This window comes from Lycium barbarum, chromosome 11, assembly GCF_019175385.1.
Source record: "Lycium barbarum isolate Lr01 chromosome 11, ASM1917538v2, whole genome shotgun sequence".
In the NCBI taxonomy this organism is placed as follows: Eukaryota; Viridiplantae; Streptophyta; class Magnoliopsida; order Solanales; family Solanaceae; genus Lycium; species Lycium barbarum.
The window spans coordinates 100,488,319-100,506,383 of NC_083347.1; the positions used below are offsets into that span (position 1 = coordinate 100,488,319).

At 34.5% G+C, this 18,065-nt stretch overlaps 1 pseudogene; it reads left to right on the forward strand.

Annotated features, from left to right (window-relative positions):
* Positions 1 to 1,277: 1,277 nt before the first annotated feature.
* On the forward strand, positions 1,278 to 3,392 carry LOC132617325 (flavonoid 3',5'-methyltransferase-like; annotated as a pseudogene).
* Positions 3,393 to 18,065: the final 14,673 nt, after the last annotated feature.

An 18,065-nucleotide genomic window follows, 5' to 3' on the forward strand; every position in this document is an offset into this window, starting at 1 on the left:
AAAGAGGAAAAGGGTTAAAGAGTTGAAAGGTGTTGAAAGTGTTAGAATGAAAAGGTAAAAGGGCCTTATATAGGTAAGGGATGTGACAGTTACGATTCCCCAACCAACCGGGGAGCGCCACGTGCCCCATAATTAATGAGGAATGACTTGAAATGACGTGCGTGCGGCGGTTGTCAGGGCAGACCATCCGGGACGAGACACGTGGCCGATGGCAGAAGAACGTAGCACAACTGTTCCCGCCAAAAACGAAAAGATAACGACGGATAAATTGAGTCACCGGTTTAGTGATTCATCCACTCCCCGTCACTCCGGCAAATCTACGATCCAGGATGTGGGGGGACTATCTGTATACGGTAAAAACCGAATATGCGTTAAACCGGGGACACAAGGAACCAAAGGAAGCAGGGGACAAAAACGTGCATGAAGACTTTCGTTCTGAACTGGGGAAACGCTTGGACCGGAGCAAAGGAAGGGCATTATTTGATCCGGTTCTTTCATGACCGGTTGTTCGAGGCCGTGTGTCCGTTTGATCGTGGCCAGTGGTCCGGGAGGTCCGTTGCGCGGTTGCCACGCGTCAATGACGTCCTGCTATGTCTAACTGCCAATCGTACGGGTGTCAGACCGTACGGTCTACCTAATCCAACCTAACCCAACTCAGAGCTTTTTTATTGTTATTTTATTATCCAAGTTGTATGAAGCCCATAGGGCACTACTATAAATAAGATGCATTGTCCTCCTCTTGGAGGGTTGGCTCTTTCATATCAAGAACACTTTGTAATAGCAATAAATACACGAAATCTCTCTCTCAATATCTGATTTTCGATCTACATTTGTGGTGTTCATCTCTTACATTGCCTCAATTAAGTAACACTCATATACTGGAAAACATACAAGTATATAGTAGACCACCGATTGTTGGCTGCTTCTCAATAGTCTATTCATATATTTCTTTTCTCAATCAAAGAGATTCAAAATATAACCACATATCCTATACCTCACCAACAAATTCAATTGATTATCCAAATTCGGGGTAAACAATTCTGTTTTAACATTTTGTCTTCCTTACTTTGCGGGGTTTAATCCATGCGCATAAGCTCAGTCAAAATTTATTAATATTTTAAGCCCTGACCGTTGACTAAGCTTATGTGGCATTTATTTTACTTAGTAGGATGAAATGCTTGACATGCATGCATAGGAAAAGCGTGAATTTATAATTTTTACTTTTAAAAACAGATAAAATAAATAAATAAATAAATAAATAAATAAAAAGACAAGCAATAAAAATACTAACTCCTGCATAAAGTAGCTTAAATTGCATGAATCACACTCCGTGATTGAAAATCAAAATCTGGTACGTCTTCAAATTATTCTTGTGTTAAGATATAAATGGTTTAGTACTATTTCATACTCCTTTAATAAGAATATATTAATTTGCATTTTTGTGGAGAAACACAACTTATTTTACATATAAATAAATGCAGAAGCTTTATGGGTCTTCCACAAGATGAAGCCCAATTCTTGTCGATGTACCTAAAGATCATGAATGCAAAGAAGACAATGGAGATTGGAGTTTTCACTGGCTACTGCTCTTTCTTTGCCAGAAGATGGCAAAGTAAATATTTTTTTTTGTCATTTTTGGTCCGTCGGCCAAAGTTAATTACGTGTGCTAACTAAAATATACAATGAATATGTATATTAATTGTATATTTTGTGTATATAATATTTATATTATATGTATAATTATACTTAGTAGACAACACATATATATTTGTTGTCGGTCCAAAAATGTAACTATCCCTAAGTTTAAATATCACCATCATATATATCATCACCATCTAAGTAATTAAATTTCGTCCCTCCACTTTTGTTTTATTATATTGATCCATCAATTACAGATAATAGCAATTGACCCGGACAGAGAAGCATATGAGGTTGGATTACCATTCATTAAGAAGGCTGGTGTGGAACATAAGATTGATTTTATTCAATCAGAGGCCTTGCCCGTTCTTGAGAAACTTCTCTCTGAGGTATGGTTTTCATTCCCCTTAATTAGTCCTTTTTCTTTTCATTGATATTGGGAGCGGGAAGAGATGAAGGGACTAGAGTTTAAGTTGTGTATACCATCAGTGTAAAAAAAAATATTATACTATCTGGTCATTCAGAAGATATCAATAGGTAAGTCTCCTTTAAACGTGGAATTTGTAACCTTGTAAAAAAGACAGACTTACCTGCTAAAATTGAATACCTTTAACTCATAAAGTAATTAATATTATCATTTGTCGCTTTATATGACAGTCTTTCTTGTTTAGTCTCTTCCACAGAGAATGAAACTTTTCCATATTTAGAAACTCGATAACAGTAAATTAACTTTTCATTTTTCCCTTAATGGCATGCTCCTATAACCATAAAATTTCATGATATATTTCAAGATCACACAAGTTTTGTAAGAGTACTTTATTATATGTGTCATAAATCTTTTCTTCTTTCCGTCTAAATATTTCGGACTCAATCAAATACCGCCATATACAACTAAGTGGTAGGAGTAGTTGCAAAGAAACTACAAGCAACAAATTGCTAACTAATAATTACGACAAACTGGCCACTAAATTTGACCTCTCTAAATAAAAAATATTCCCTACTTTGAATATTTTTTTGTGTTAATTTAAATTAATGTTGACTTAAAAAAAAAAAAAAAAAAAACTTGAATTAGCTATGAACTTCGTCAAATTGCTCGTGGCTAGCAGCATTTTATGATAATCCGTCGCTAATCCATCACCAAATAGGATTAGCGATGAATTTTGTTGTTTAACTACGAAATTTGTCCGTCACTAATTCTTATTTTTTAGTAGTGAATAAGTATTATTTGATCGAACACAGGAAAAAGAAGGGACGTTTGATTTCGCATTCATCGATGCTGATAAGGAGAATTATCTAAAGTACCATGAAAAAGTGTTAAAATTGGTGAAAATGGGAGGAGTGATAGGGTATGACAACACACTATGGCATGGGACAGTTGCACTTTCAGAGGATGATCCCATGCCGGAAGGTCTAAGAGCATTGAGGGGATCTGTTATGAAGGTCAACAGCTTTTTACCTACAGATCCTCGCATTGAAATAGCTCAGCTTTCAATTGGTGATGGCCTTACCCTTTGCAGGCGTCTCTACTAGCAGCTCTCTGCTGTGAAAAATGATTTATTTGATATTATGGATGACTGGTCATAGGGGGATTATGGACCTCCCTCTAATTTCTTGTTAAGTTTTTAAGTTCAGTTTCTTCAATTCCCATAAATGCTCAAAAGCATTGCTTGCTTTAATTTCGTCTATTAGCTGAAAGACCTATATCATGCGCGTGTTTGCAATATATAAAAATTTATTTCTATCTTGTTTGTAAACATTTGAAATTTCTTGTTTTCCACTTGTCCCGCACAGCTACGAAACATTTTTAATATTCCGATCCTCTTCCTAGTCGGTAGCTAAACGTTTTTAGCTATCGATCCTCATGTTGAATTAGCTTAGCTTTCAATTGGTGATGGACTTACCCCTTGCAGGCGCGTCTAGCTCCCCCATAAAAATGATTTATTTGATGCTATTGATGACTGGTTATAGAGGAATCATTTCGTTCTTTTAGGTTGGCCCGATATATTGCTCTTTTCATGTGCCTTTTCATTGTTCCCTCTGAATTTTTAATATGTTTGTAATTTTCGTTTCTTTAATTCCGATAAATGCTCAAGAGCATTGCTTGCTTTAATTAAGTCTATTAGCTACAAGACCAGCTATATCACGCATGCGCTTGCAATATATAATATTTATTTCAATCTTGTTTGGAAGCATTTGAAGCTGCTTGCCTTTCTCATGTCCGTCCTATTTTAGCTGCCTCACGTTGAATTAGCACAGCTTTCAATTGGTGTCGCCTTAACCTTTGCAGATGTCTCAACAAGCAGTGCCCCCATGAAAATGATTTATTTGATATTATGAATGACTGGTTATAGAGGGATTGTTTCGTTTTTATAGACTGATCCGGTCTATTGCTTTTTCCTTGTACCTATTTCGTTGTAGGGGGCTCCTTCTAATTTTTTGATAAGTTTCTAATTTTCGTTTCTTCAATTCCCATAAATGCTCAAAAGCATTTCTTACTTTAATTTTGTCTACTAGCTGAAAGACCTGCCATATCATGTGCGCGTTTGCAATATATAAAATTTTATTTCTATCTTGTTTGTAAGCATTTGAAACTTCTTATTTTCCTCACGTCCGTCTTCGTTTATCATACCAATTACCAAGTTATGGAATGTTTCTACTATTTTCTTTCCTGAAAAATTTAATATAATTGGTTGTGTAAATTATAAAGAAATATTAGTCGAGTAAACGTACGTTGTGACAGTTGCAGTAACTTGGGGAAAAAAATCAAATCAGAACCCATTTTTCAAAATTGAAGCAAAAAGATCAAGCCGTTTTCTAATCCAAACATAAATTAAACGGAAAGGGATCCAAAATGCCTTTAAACTATGTGAAATTTAACAAAAATCCCTCCGTTAATAATTTGTCAAAAAATGGCCCTGCGGTTAATAGTTTGGTCCAAAATTGCTCATATTGTTACCTAATTGGGTCACAAATGTACTTTCCTAATAAGTATATTATTTTTTTAACATATTATTTTCCTAATAAAATATTGTTTTAAATTCTTTTCTTTTAAAATCCTTTAACGAATAAAAAGATGGGAAGTAATCTTTTTTTTCTTCTTAATCTTGTTTTCTCAATTAAAATAGAATAATCTCATGCACTTTTTAACTGATAATATAGGTCATATATATAAGATCATAGTAACCTCATCATTAATTTTCATTTAAATAACGATAAAATTTGTTTTCCTAACAAAGTAGAAAATATTTTTATTTTTTTACTCTTTTCAAATTGAAGTAGGATAAGCATTTGCTAATATAATCCTTGATTTTAAAGTTAAAATGGAAAAAGTGTCAACAATAACTCCACAAACGATATTTTAAAGATATTTTGTGAGTTGAAGCAATGTAATAATTTTTTGTGTTTTATGGCGTTGTGAATGTTGTATCTTAACTTTAAAGTCGATGAGTATATTAGCAAATGCTTATCTTCAACTAGGAAAATATTAAGAAATAAATTATTTTTTATTTTATTAGGAAAATAATTTTATCGTTATCTAAATGAAAATTAATGATAGGGTTACTATGATCTTATACATATGACTTTTAATTATCAGTTAAAAAAGTATATTTGATTATTCTATTTTAATTGATACAATGAGATTAAGAAGAAAAAAAGATTACTTCTCGTTTTTTATTAGTTATAGGGATATTAAAACGAAAAAAAATAAGAAAAGAGTTCTTTAAAATAATATTTTTATTAGGAAAAAATGTGTTTAAAAAGAAAAGAAACAATATGAGTATTAGGAAAGTGCATTTTTTACCGAATTAGGTAACAATAGGAACTGTATGGGTAAAAAATCGCACCTAACACGTGGATCAACATGTAGTCGACACGTGTCAATTTATATAATGACGTAGAGAAATCAGATGGTAATGTCAAGCAAAGCATTTGCGGAAAGGTAGCTGATACCAATGATGTGGCCAACGAAGAGAGCATCAACGGAAACAACACACAAGACCATCTTGATTGCGCATTAAATAGAATTAATATGGTAACAGCAAAACGGTTTCTAACGGCCAAAATCAAGGAATTAAATGAAAATCATTAATTCAGCAATTAATTATTGCCGCTACACCCATACAACGGGAAGAACACCAAATAAGGACCAGATACCTATAAATAAGACTTTCACTTGTATATCTGGACGACCAATACTGACTGAAAAATAGACAATTATTGATTATTCTCTGCTTATTATCATTATTATTATTCTTTTGTCCTCAAGTTCCTATTCATTCTGGGGAACGGAGAAATCCATCATTGTTGTTCATCTGCAATTAGCATAAGTTTACCTTTTCCTTTTATTTACTTATTCTTTATTAACCTTTAAATAACTTGCATGTCTTAATTCTAACATATGTATCAAATTACTACCAATTGTGGTTAACCTTAGAACAAATTCAACTATTTGGGTAAAATACGAATTTTGACTCAAACAGTTTGGCGCCGTCCGTGGGAATTCTACAGTTGGCTTTGTAGTTAGATCTCTGTTTACGCAAGCGTTATTACTTTGGTATTTTCTTCTGTTTTTGCACTCAGATATGACAGGAACTACACCTACACCACCCATTGATGGAAACAGAAACATCAATGAAGAGGTACTGCTAACGGGACAACAGGAAACACATCAATGGCGGACCCAAATCAAGCTTCAATACCAATAAGAGATTTGTTGGAGTTCTTGAAAGGAGAGATGGCAGAGGTGATGAAACAAATGATGGTTGAAATACGATAAAATCCCTTGCGACCACCTCTGAGTACCCCTTGAACAAAGAAACTTAAACGGAGAGCCAACCAATGCCGATGATCTCGGTGTAACAGCAGAGGCAACGGGTCATGGCGATGCTGATATCAACCCAATCATACCGGTTCCAATATTGCAGCGGTTCGAGGAGCATATGAAAAAATTCAAAGAGTATGAGGAAAGAATCAATAGAATACATGGGGCACCACCAGCTATCAAAACAGAGGATGATAGTGACTACATACATCATCCATGGAAAGGTTCTGCAGATTTGGAACATGTTCCAGAAAGTTTCAAATTACCAAAAATCAAAAAATATGACGAAACTACCAACCCTCAAGATCACATCACTGCCTATACATCCGGTATTCGGGCCTGTGATCTTGGGCCAAAGATGACTCGGTCTGTCATGATTAAACGGCTTGGTCAAGTGTTGACAGGAGGAGCGCTAGATTGGTATGCAAGCTTGCCCCAAAATTTGCTTAAATCCTTAGCGGAGAAGGCATACACTGAAGCAAGGAAAGCAGAGAAAAGAATGGAAGATATATTCAACATCAAACAAAGGAGGGATGAAATTATACAAGAATTTGTTCGTCGCTTCCAGAAACACCGCAACACCTTGCCGCAAATTGAAGACAAATGGGCTGGGATTGCATTCCGACATGCATTACATCCCGATGGAACGCCGGCAACAAAGGATCTGGCCAAACACTTAATTGAGTAGCCGGCGAAGACATGGGACAATATATATTATCAATGCTGTTCAAAACTTCGAATAGAGAAAGATATCATCAATCCAATCATAAGGAAATCATCATCATAAACTAGGGATACACCAAGTAGAAGCAATTCCAGAAAAAAGCAATGGAGATCGAACGCATAGAAGAGAACGTTATGATCCATATTATTCACGAGGAAGCCGCGAAGGTACACGAAGAAATAATCAATATCAGCATAGTCTGGATTATGTTAGCTATACTTAGTCGGCCTATGATACCTACCAGTACTGTGGTTTTGTACTGACCTGCATTTGTTGCATTCTTTTATGAGTGCAGAGTTCTAGGTTGGACCTACTTCTGTTCCTCGTGGCTGATAGTCACCTCGAGAGTTGCTTAAAGTCTACAGGGTGAGCACGAGACGTCCACTGCCTTGAAGATTCTTGTTATTTATGTCTTATTCCCTATTCCGAGACATATTCGGACTTGATGTATTATTGATATTCCAGACTTGTAGATCTTAGTTAGATGTTCTTGTATGACCAGACCAGCTACTGGGGCGGATTTCATTTACTTCCACATTTTTTATTTATATTATAATTGTGCGACTTCCACTATTTTACTTCTTTTGCTATTTTCTATTATTTGTAAATGTTGAGTTAAGGGTTCGCCTACCAAGGTGGGAAAGGTAGGTGCCTGCACGACTTAGTGAAATTGGGTCGTGACAGTTTTGGATGAAAGAGGAAGAAGCATTAAATGCTTTTCCTCAAAAAGACCACACCACGACTGTGCCATGCCTGTGGCACTCTGAAAACTTGCCAAAAATGGCGAACCACGTAGGAGAGAGGAAGCCACCTCCAGGCGGCGTTAGGGTTTAAAACCCTCCACAAGAGAAACGTAAACAACCCCTTTAGGGGTTCGTTTGGCTGAGCTTGGTCCTTTATATTTTTAAGCTATTGGGCCGGGTCGGTCCTTAATGGACTAGACTTAGCCATTTAAAAAAAAAAAAAAAAAAAACTGAGCCTATGTGTATATCCATGTATACATATATATTGGGAGGGGCCTTATTTTAAACAAATAGCCACATTTAAAGGAATGTCCGCTAATTAAACACATTTTTTGCAATTAAGACCACTTTTAAATTAATTTGCTAATTAATTCTCTACTTTGCAAATATGGCCCTAATTAAAATAAACCATAAATTTGGCCATTTTAATTAAAGTAAAAATTAGATTATTCAATTGATTATTTCAATTGTAATCCTATTTTAACCATAATGACCTATTTGTCCAAAAATTTAAAGTTAAGTGGCAAAATTGAGTATCTATTTTAAATAACCAATTTCCTTGAATTAAAAGAAGTGAAATACTTACTAAATTGATTTAATTTTTCTGGAAAATACCAATATGGTTCTAATAATATGTAAATTAATTTCAATATGACTTATAATATTTATAGAGATTATTTCACCAAGTGAGAATGGTAAAGTATTATCTAAATAATTTTATAAAATTATTTTGGCTTCTAAAAAATACATTTTTCACTCCGTTTAATATTCAAGGACTTTGGATGATTAAAATAAATTATGGGAGGACAAAAATTAGGTGTCAACAAAATATATAAAGATTGAAAACACACTTAATGGAACAATAAAGCCAACATTTCTCAATCTTAACCCTTTAGTCATACTTCACCTAATCCAATGAGTAATCATATAAACATGTAGGAATGTAATTATCTCTACCCTCCCGAGACCCCACGATGTGGGATTTCACTGAGTTGTTGTTGTTATTGTTGTTGTTGTTGTTGGTTGACAATTTGGGGCATGTATAACTAATACATGGATTATTTAATACACCAAAGGGTGTATTATCTTATCCCACCACTACCATGGGATAACTTATCCATGGATAGCTTATCCATGGATAAAAAACTAAAATGACAAAATTGGCCTTGTTTTGTTCCAAAAATCCTATAAAGGTCAAGCATCTAAGGGTATAATTGTAACAAATTATTTTTTAAGTTTTAAAAATAAATAAATATTCAAATGGTATCTTTTGTGTCCAATTTTAGTGTAATGAACCAAACACCCAATAAAAATAATTCTTGTATTACTAATCCATGTATTACTAATCCCTACATTACTAATCCATGTATTATTAATCCATGTATAGCTTGTCTTCGAACCAAACGACCCCCAAGTCGCCAATCAGAACACGTTTCCCAAAATGAACAATTAATCGAAAAAAAATAAATACCGGAATTTCCAAAATGAAACCTTCTCACAAAGTGAACCAAATGATATCCGTTTGACTTCAATTTTTTCAAGCAAGCTAAAATAATTATTATGGAGCTTCTGGAATAAACGACGCGCAAAATAGAGCATTGGTTCTCAAAACGATCGGCCTGGTTGTTACATACGGTCAGCTCAAAATCCTGTTGAGTTTTTCACTTAAATTGATTAAGTAGTTTACGAATTTACATAGTCATTACTCGTAAGAATATTTTCATTTTTTACTCGCCTATTCAAGTTAACACAATGCCTATGTTCCTATTAACACAGATGTATTAGTAATTGCTGCATAGTAACCAATCAAGACGATTGGGTATATTTCTATCTTATAACACTTTCCATGGACACTGATGAACAAAATATTTTCAAGAATGGTTAACAGAAATAAGGTAAAAAAAAAAACATGGGCAGGCTGAGAATTGGTTTAAAAATATAAATTTATAATGCGTTCAAAGAGGATTAGAAGGAAGAAATAAGCCAAATGTTTTATCTAATAGCAAGGTTGGGGGACAAGAAATTGTGAGAGTTCTTTGTAAATATAAAATTTTGTCTACGATAAGAATAATTTAAATCGTTACCATTCTAGTTATATCATTTATAAAAAAGATTTTTTAAATAGTGAATCTATATGACAGAATTGGATCATAAATTTATATCATTTTGCATTTGAGTCATTTTTATTCATACATATATCTTGTCCTTTATAAGAAAATATTAAAAGACCCAACAAGTAGGAGATAACCTATACTAATACAAATAATATATCATTAATAAAAACTGTTGTAAAATACATGTAGTACGCACCATCATTGAAACATAAAAAAAGAAGGCCAAATCCATCGACAGTCCCTTATGATCATCAAGATTTTTCACTTGAACACCTCAACTAAACCTTATTTCATTTAGACACCTGATGTAGGGCTCGACTGTGCTATTTAGACACTTTTCGCTGACTTGGCAACTTGAGTGATTTCCACACCAAACTGGCGCGTGAAGAGCCCAAAAAACAGATTTTTTTCTTTTTTTTTATTCTTTTTATTTCTTTCTTCTTCTTTATTCCTTTTCTCTTTCTTCTCCATTGAACAAACCTTCCACCATTGCTATCTTGTTCACCGGAAAAAATGAAGACCGCCACCACCCTCTCTCTCCCTAAGCGTTTACGGGACAAGAAAGATGATTTATTTTTTTTAGATAAATATATTTAACAAACAAAAGAAAAATAATATTCCCAAAAAGATTGTTGGGCAAAGGTGCAAATATACCCCTCAACTTTGTGATTTAGAGCAGATATATCCCTCGTTACAAAAGTGGTGTATACATGCCCTTGCCGTTACAAAATAGTGCAAATGTACCCTGTCGTTATAAAATGGTGCAAATATACCCTTTTTGTTGACGGGGTTTTTTTAAAAAAATCATTTAGGTTATTTTTTAATTAAAAAAAATGTCACGTCATTTAAAAGAATGGGTAGACTTTTTTTTTTTAAAGTCACAGAGATAATTTTTTAAACGAACCATACCCGACACACTAAAAAAACAGTTACCATGGCTTTAGAAAAATATCTCTACTAAAAAAAATAGGTAGACTTTTTTTAAAGTCACGTGACATTTTTTTGATTAAAACATAACCTAAATAATTTTTTAAAAGAACTCCCGTCAGCAAAAAGGGTATATTTGCATCATTTTATAACGACGAGGGTATATTTGCATCATTTTGTAACGGCATGGATATATATACACCACTTTTGTAACGAGGTATATCTGCTTTAAATCGCAAAGTTGAGGGGTATATTTGCACTTTTGCCCAAGATTTAAAAAAAAAAACAACTAAATTTACACCCAAACTCATGTTAATGAGAAACTCTCTCAAAATTATATGGCGGTGGTTGTTGAGACAGAAATTGAAAAAGAAAGAGGTGGTGACTATGGTTATGCCATTAATGGAGTCTTCAGAAAGCTTGAAAGTTTAAAATGAGTTAATTGATTTGATGAAATTTTTGAGAAATTAATGTTGGGGTTGTCTTTGAGTCTTTGTGGGGAATCTTTAGCTGAAGTTATAATAAATTTGGAGGAGCCTCTCTTGAAAATTTGGATTAAAATCGTGTTGGAACAAGAACACACATGAAGATGGGGAAGAACACCTATTCATTTCATAATTTTCAATGTGTCCTTTTTTTCTTTTTCTTTTTTGTTAATAATGTGTCTTTTTCTGATTGGGTGTAAATCAAGTTTTTTCTTTGAGAGTTACTTTTATTTTGTTATTAAATATTTTAAAATAGTTTTTTTTAAAACTAAAAAAGACACATATCCTCGTTTATTCGTCATTTGCCATGTCAGCAGCGAGTATATTGCACACACTTTGTAAATTTGGTTGATTCAACGAAAATGTCTAATTGGAACAAATTTCGGGTAGTGTAAGTGCTCAATAAGAAAGCCTCTGAATTTAGGTGTCTAAGTGAAAAATCTGGACGACCACAAGGGGCCAGCGATGGGTTTAGCCAAAATAGAACAAAAAATAAAAGTACATATCAATAATAAAAGTTTAAAGCTTCGTGTTTAAATATTGTCCCATAAGGGTTCGATAAATAATATTATTTTGATATGATTTATTCATAAACCACTAGGTGAGTTATTTACTTTCTCTAATGGGGACTGTGATGAGAATGAAGCTTCATTTTTTGATACCTCCAAATAATTTTTTGATACCTCCAAATAATTATTCATGTTAAAATTATTAGCATTTAGCCAAGTTTCAAACTTGATTACATCGTCTACACTAAATTTGTCAATGGAATCCCATCAACTTTTCTATCTAGTCTCATTGCTTAGAAGTTTGAAGCATGGTTAAATGTTGCTAATTAATTTAATATGAATAACCGTTTGGAGCGGCTAGAGAATGGAGCTTCATCCTCATCATATTTCCCACCAGAGGATGCAGATAACTCACCTAGTGCTTCGTGAATGAATCATCTCCAAATAATATAATTTATCAAAGCCCTATGTGATAGATATATGAAGCTTTAAACTTATATTATTGGTATGTGCCTTTAATATGAATATGTCTTCTTGTCACCATTTCCTTGCCTGCAAGTATGAACGGCGGTGTGAAATCAAGTAGATAAATTTAAAATAAGCAAAATTTACAAATCTATAAATTTAATCAATTATAATAAACATATAAAAAATTTCAAAAAATATAGTGAGGAATGTAAACTATATAATTTATAGTTGCGTGAAGGAAAAAGTACTATAACATCACCTTTATTCTCTTGAACAATGTGATGTTCATTCTTAAGGAGAAGAAGTAATTTTTATAGTTGCAGATGCACAGCTAATCAATGAGCGATTTGCTATAGCTGTACTTTCAACATGCAATTATAGTAACCAAATCTGAAATTTAACTTGAACTAAAAATATTTTAATGTGCTTGCTGAAATAAGAGAAAAACTTTCAGATTTTATGACTATTTCTTTTTTCGAAATGCATTATCATCAATAAGAAATAATTTGAAACTTAACTTGAAATGAAAATGTTCTTTTCAAGTTTAAAAAGATGAAAATGTTAAATATAAAAGAATTAATGGACTCAAATTGTATATTCGAAAGTTCTCAAATTTATGAAATAAGTTCTAAAATAAATTTATTGTATAACTATATAGTATGAGTTCTGACCTATTGAGGTGTTTTAAGCCCAAATAGACCGAAGTAAAGACTAAAAACTAATTAGAACGTTTGTACCGATAGCACATAAATTATAGGGAAAAAGACACTGTGTGTCCAATGGCCCAAAGTAATGTCACATTTGGCCAATATTTGGGCCTAACACCCCCAGGAATCCGCTCGGCCCAAAATAATGCCAAAAAATGGCCGGCCGGCCCAGCAGCCCAACGCTTTAAAAAAAAAAAAAGTTAAGACTTTTTGTGGCAATTAAAAAAGTCGCCACTAAAGGTTAAATATCCCAAAACATATATAATATGTATATATTTAGTAAGAAATTTCCCAAAATATGTATAATATGTGTATATTTAGTAGTATATCTAAGAATGGTACAGTTTATATACGTATACTGGAATTATATATATACACTTTATATACAAGAATGATACAGTTTATATACATATGCTGAAATTAATTATGCATTTATTATACATAAATGATACATTAAGTATACATTTATTATATACATATTATACAATAATGATATGATATTTTTTTTTTACATATACAATAGTGATACATATTATATACCACAATGATGCGGTTTCCATGATACATTTTTTATTCGTATGATACACTTTCTATACAAGACTGATACAGTTTATATACACATGCTGGAATTATATATACACGTTCTATATAAAAATGATACATATTATATACAAAAATGATACAATTTTCTATTCTTTAATACACATTATATACACAAATGATACATATTATATACAAAAATAATACATACTGTTATATCCTGCATTTTCGAACGTCGAATTATTTGTAAGCTGAGGTGGGGCCCACACGTCAAGATTTTTTTTGGGACATGTGACAAATTATATGAATCACGTATGTGAAGTTAAACACAACTCAAGAAGGACCCTTGGGTCAAATCAAAGTGGAAGCCCTCCAAAAGGACAGTTTAAGGAAGCATTTTCGGATGATCTGACTTCTAGGGGCAAACACGGCATTATAAGTTTGGAATTTGGGAAAACGCCCAGAAATAAAAGTTGTAGATAATTGAATTATCTTTCCATCCATAGGTCGTGGGCCCTCATACGATATCGGGATCAAGAGTTATGACCGTTTTACTGAACGAACATCCAGTCAAAAATTTTAACTCTACGCGATCGCGCCAGAAGGCAGCGCGATCGCGATGAGCACTTTTCTAGCTGCTTCTGGCAGCTTCCAAAACAATTATAAAGAGGGGGAGACCCCCTCATTTTCAGTCTAAAACCACGAACACCACCCCAAAAATCCCAGAAAACTCTCCAACTTTCCACCACCAAATTTTAGCCCAAACCAGGTATAATTTCCCAATTTCAGTCCGGATAGCGTATAATTTTCACTGCAGAATCGTATGGCGGTGTGTTGTGGCATAAAAATAAGGTGAAAAAGGGAAGATACAACAATATTAAAAGGAGAAAGGTATGAATCTCTTCCTATTTGTGTTAATACTAGTTTATTTACGAAGAAGACGCGATTAAATAATTGTATACTGAGTTAATTACTTATAAAAGTTGGAAAACAGCGTGTGGGCTGTTTTATGGAATATGTTGATATGAAAAAAGGATATTATTGATGTTGGTATTGTTGTTGTGTTGTTGACTGCTGAATTAAAAATTCGGGCTAGGCATATGAGCAGGGGAGATGCTGCCCAAATTTCTGTAGACAAATAGTGAATTAAAGAATGCTAAAAGTCTTACTATTGACAATTGGTAAATGTGACCATTTGTAGATTTTGAGCGAAACGGGAATTGAATTTGGACAAGCGTAAGACGCAGCTAAGGTATGTAAAGTATTTCCCTTCATTCTTAGGCATGTTCTGAACATAATAGGCTCGGCCGCGAGCCTTAAATACGACTCCGTTCCTCGGAATTCGATATGGAAATCTGCTCCAATTCCTTCAGTAAGATTGAAACTATGTCCTTATAAAATATCTTTAAAGTATGCTTTTGTACGAAACCTTCCTAAACGGAGTCGGAATACTTTCGAATGATTATGGATGACCTCATAAGGTCTTTTATCAGTAATTTATGTATCTTGCCTCGAGTTGGTCCGAGGTGGGCCCACGGAGCCCCGATACCCCGTGAATGATCTAAATTGCCTCATTTCCGTCCGTTTTTCACAGGCAACATCTGAACTATCATTTTGAACATAATATGACTGTTTTTATGTAAATCTCACAATATGGTTTTGATATCTGAAAATCTAGTTCGGGTTATGATCTGTCGTGCCTCCCCAAGTGACGTGTAGGTGCGTAGTTTGAAAACTATCTGAATACTTTGATTCGATCTGCCAGTTGGCCTATTTCTGTTCCGTTGAATCTGTACGACGATCTGTACGTATGTAGTTTTTCATTAATCAGTTCGTGCATGTGCTATGATTCCTTTCACCGGATCCCGGGCCGGTATGTATACCGTGCGGATGGGCCGCCGAGCCCCATATGTGAATTCCAAAGTATGATGTGTCCGGTTTCGGGGTACTGTGGTATATGTCCGTCCCCGATTACCGAGGATATATTACGAAGTATGATGTGTCCGGGCTCGGGGTGCTGTGTTATCTGTCCGCCCCCGGGTACCGTGGTTATGTTATGATGTGTGACGGAGATCGGAGAAGAATTTCTGATATCTGACGTATTGTGGTGCCAATGGCAGGAGTGGCGACCACGTTCCTGTACCCTATGTGTGATTCTGTCTGTCTGTATGATTTACGCTTCTGTCTGTCCGTCTGGATTATCTGACCGACGGGTTACGATTTTGTCTGTCCGTCCGGATCATCTGTCCGACTGGTTATGATTCTGTCTGTCCGTCCGGACCATCTGTCCGACGGGTTACGATTCTGTCTGTCCGTCCGGATCATCTGTCCGACTGGTTATGATTCTGTCTGTCCGTCCGGACCATCTGTCCGACTGGTTATGATTCTGTCTGTCCGTCCGGATTATCTGTCCGACTGGTTATGATTCCGTATGTCCGTATGGATTCCGATTCTGTATGTCCGTAGGGATTCTGATTTTGTCTGTCTGGACCATGATTCTGTCCGTCTGTCGGGACTATGACTCTGTCTGTCCGGCTTATGAGCCTGTCTATTATATTTTTGTGTTTCCGGTCCAGATCATGATTTTGTTTGATATATTTCTGCTTTACATACTCGGTACATTTTTGTACTGACCCTCGGTTCTTCGGGGGCTGCGCTACATGCCCGCAGGTACAGACGCACCAGGTGATACGCCGCCAGCGTAGGTTTCTGACTCTGCTGTTTGAAGAGCTCCTTCGATCCGGAGCATATACTTTTGGTATATATCTTCTGTTCTTCCGTATGTTCTGTATGTATGGAAATTCTGGGTACGGCGGGGCCCTGTCCCGTCATATGATTCTGTATGTCTGTAGAGGCCTGTAGATAGATGTGTGGGTTACGGGTTTTGTCTGTATGTTAGCCTTATCGGCTTATCTGTAAATGTCTGCATGTTCAGGTATATACATATATATATGTTGCGCGCGTGTCGTATCTGTATCGGCCTACTTCTGTAACATCTGTTTAAAAAGAAAAAAAAAATCTGTATGATATGAGATTCGGCCAGGTAGGTATGTACGGGTACCCAGTTAGGGTACCAGTCGCGGCCCACGGGGTTGGGTCGTGACACATACCTTAGTGATTCATATTTTATACAGTTTTTATACATTACAGATAGGTACTGATACATATTTTTATACACAAATGTACATATTATATACAAAAATCGCCTCAGAGTTTTTTGGGATATTTCTTACTAAATATACACATATTATACATGTTTGGGATATTTATCCTTTAGTGGAGACTTTTTAAATTGCCACTAAAAAGCCGGATTTTCCTATAGGAGGCCTTTAGTGGCCGACTTTTAGTCGCCACAAAAAATCTGACTTTTTTTAAAAAAGCACTTGGGCTGTTGGATCGGCCAGCCTTTAGTGGCGACTTTTTAAATCAAAAGTCGCCACAAAAGTCTTGCAACAGATTTTGGCTACCGGATGAAAATAGTTTATGGGCTAATTTTTTAATTTGGTAATAGATGGACCAGCGCATGGAATTATTTATGGCCCAACGGCCATTTGTGTCCTTTTCCCTAAATTATATACGCTATATGAGGGACTTTGCCAAAATGGCCCCAACGGTTAACCATCCTTTAGTTTTTAAAAATGTTTTAACCTGCGCTTCTCAAACTGCCGATTTTTTTTTCATTTTCTTTTATTTTCCGTTTTTTTTTTTTTTGGGTTAATTCATACATTTTTATTAGTTTATAGTTAATTGTCTAGTTAGTTAATTTGGGACTACATTGAATATGTTGTTGTTGTTGTTTATCTAATTAGTTACTCCCTCCGCCCATAATAAATGTCACCTTAGCCAAAAAAATTATCCCATAATAAGTGTCACCTTAGGAAACCAAGACATAAATTGATTAGTTTTTTTTTCAATTTTACCCTTAGACAAAAAGACAAGTTAAAGTAACATCTAAATGATGATTAGAAAAGCCACATAGTAACTTGGTATTGTTGGATTACCAATATCAAAAGGTTCACTACTTGTGCATGCTCTAATCTAGAGGAAAAGTAAATTATTTTTATTATATAGGGATAATTTAGTAAACTTCACATTGCATTATTAGTTTCTTAATATGTGTGTTTTTAGCTAAAGTAACACTTATCATGGGACGGAGGGAGTAATTGTTAGTTAGTTCTTAAATAATTAATTTTGAATTTTCCAAACATCTCAAGTTAAGCACCGTTCGCTGATTTGTTTTTGTAAAGTGCATCACACATCTGTTGACGTTTGTTCGCTTCGAATATGTAACAATTTTTATTTTTCACTACTAATTTTATATGTAAGGATTCACACATGGCTATAAATCAAACGGAAAAGGGCCAAATATACCCAGGTACTATTGAAAT